We start from the raw sequence: 2,500 nt of genomic DNA on the forward strand, positions 1-2,500 counted from the left end.
GGGCGCGTTGCAACGGATGCTGGTGACGTTGCAACGGAGGCAGGGCGCGTTGCAACGTTGGCTGGGAGCGTTGCAACGGAGGCAGGGCGCGTTGCAACGTTGGCTGGGGGCGTTGCAACGGATGCTGGGGACGGTGCAACGTTGGCTGGGCGCGTTGCAACGGAGGCAGGGTGCGTTGCAACGGATGCTGGGTTAGGTGCATCGTTGGCTGGTTTCGTTGCAACGGAGGCACCCGCCGTTGCAACGATGGCTCGGAGCGTTGCAACGGAGGAGCCAAATTTTCATATCTCATAATTGGCTCGTGCATTTTTTCTAAAATTTTGAGGGAACCTTGGTAATATTATGTGAAGGCTGCACAAAAAAATCCAGGTCAAAAATCGCACGTTTGCTCCGTTTTTCATTTTTTTTGAATTTCCGGCTTTCCGGGCGGTAAAAAAATCGGCAAAAAAAATCGGCACGGTGTAAATTCACCAAATTTGGGGGATGGAAAGATCTTATTTTTCTAGAGGTTGTTGCAAAAAACGGCGTCAAAATTCGACCTCTAGAGCACTTTCCTTGAGTATGTCTCCTCACGGAAAAGGACGTCTACCCGTGGCACTTTGGTAATGGCTCGGCAGCCTATTATAGGGGGGAGGGGTGTCGTGATGCTGAAACTCGAGTTGCCCAAAGGCTTGCTGGGCGCAATGCCAGCAAGATGCACGTTGCCTTGCCATCCCCTAGGCACACTAGCAAGCACGTTGTGGTTGTGGTGTGCCGCCGGGCTCCCCCGCCCCCCACGGAGGCACCCGCCGTTGCAACGATGGCTCGGAGCGTTGCAACGGAGGAGCCAAATTTTCATATCTCAGAATTGGCTCGTGCATTTTTCGTGAAATTTTGAGGGAACCTTGGTAATATTATGTGAAGGCTGCACAAAAAAATCCAGGTCAAAAATCGCAGGTTTGCTCCGTTTTTCATTTTTTTTGAATTTCCGGCATTCCGGGCGGTAAAAAAATCGTCAAAAAAAATCGGCACGGTGTAAATTCACCAAATTTGGAGGATGGAAAGTTCTTATTTTTCTAGAGGTTGTTGCAAAAAACGGCGTCAAAATTCGACCTCTAGAGCACTTTCCTTTAGTATGTCTCCTCACGGAAAAGGACGTCTACCCGTGGCACTTTGGTAATGGCTCGGCAGCCTATTATAGGGGGGAGGGGTGTCGTGATGCTGAAACTCGAGTTGCCCAAAGGCTTGCTGGGCGCAATGCCAGCAAGATGCACGTTGCCTTGCCATCCCCTAGGCACACTAGCAAGCACGTTGTGGTTGTGGTGTGCCGCCGGGCTCCCCCGCCCCCCACGGAGGCACCCGCCGTTGCAACGATGGCTCGGAGCGTTGCAACGGAGGAGCCAAATTTTCATATCTCAGAATTGGCTCGTGCATTTTTCGTGAAATTTTGAGGGAACCTTGGTAATATTATGTGAAGGCTGCACAAAAAAATCCAGGTCAAAAATCGCAGGTTTGCTCCGTTTTTCATTTTTTTTGAATTTCCGGCATTCCGGGCGGTAAAAAAATCGTCAAAAAAAATTGGCACGGTGTAAATTCACCAAATTTGGAGGATGGAAAGATCTTATTTTTCTAGAGGTTGTTGCAAAAAACGGCGTCAAAATTCGACCTCTAGAGCACTTTCCTTGAGTATGTCTCCTCACGGAAAAGGACGTCTACCCGTGGCACTTTGGTAATGGCTCGGCAGCCTATTATAGGGGGGAGGGGTGTCGTGATGCTGAAACTCGAGTTGCCCAAAGGCTTGCTGGGCGCAATGCCAGCAAGATGCACGTTGCCTTGCCATCCCCTAGGCACACTAGCAAGCACGTTGTGGTTGTGGTGTGCCGCCGGGCTCCCCCGCCCCCCACGGAGGCACCCGCCGTTGCAACGATGGCTCGGAGCGTTGCAACGGAGGAGCCAAATTTTCATATCTCAGAATTGGCTCGTGCATTTTTCGTGAAATTTTGAGGGAACCTTGGTAATATTATGTGAAGGCTGCACAAAAAAATCCAGGTCAAAAATCGCAGGTTTGCTCCGTTTTTCATTTTTTTTGAATTTCCGGCATTCCGGGCGGTAAAAAAATCGTCAAAAAAAATCGGCACGGTGTAAATTCACCAAATTTGGAGGATGGAAAGATCTTATTTTTCTAGAGGTTGTTGCAAAAAACGGCGTCAAAATTCGACCTCTAGAGCACTTTCCTTTAGTATGTCTCCTCACGGAAAAGGACGTCTACCCGTGGCACTTTGGTAATGGCTCGGCAGCCTATTATAGGGGGGAGGGGTGTCGTGCTGCTGAAACTCGAGTTGCCCAAAGGCTTGCTGGGCGCAATGCCAGCAAGATGCACGTTGCCTTGCCATCCCCTAGGCACACTAGCAAGCACGTTGTGGTTGTGGTGTGCCGCCGGGGTCCCCCGCCCCGGGTCCAAGGTCGAGCACGTGCGTCTGGCTGCTGCGAACCCCGATCACCGAAGGACCAACAAGAAGGG

The sequence above is a fragment of the Arachis ipaensis genome, chromosome B7, assembly GCF_059453495.1.
Source record: "Arachis ipaensis isolate K30076 ecotype BB chromosome B7, ASM5945349v1, whole genome shotgun sequence".
NCBI classification, from domain to species: Eukaryota; Viridiplantae; Streptophyta; class Magnoliopsida; order Fabales; family Fabaceae; genus Arachis; species Arachis ipaensis.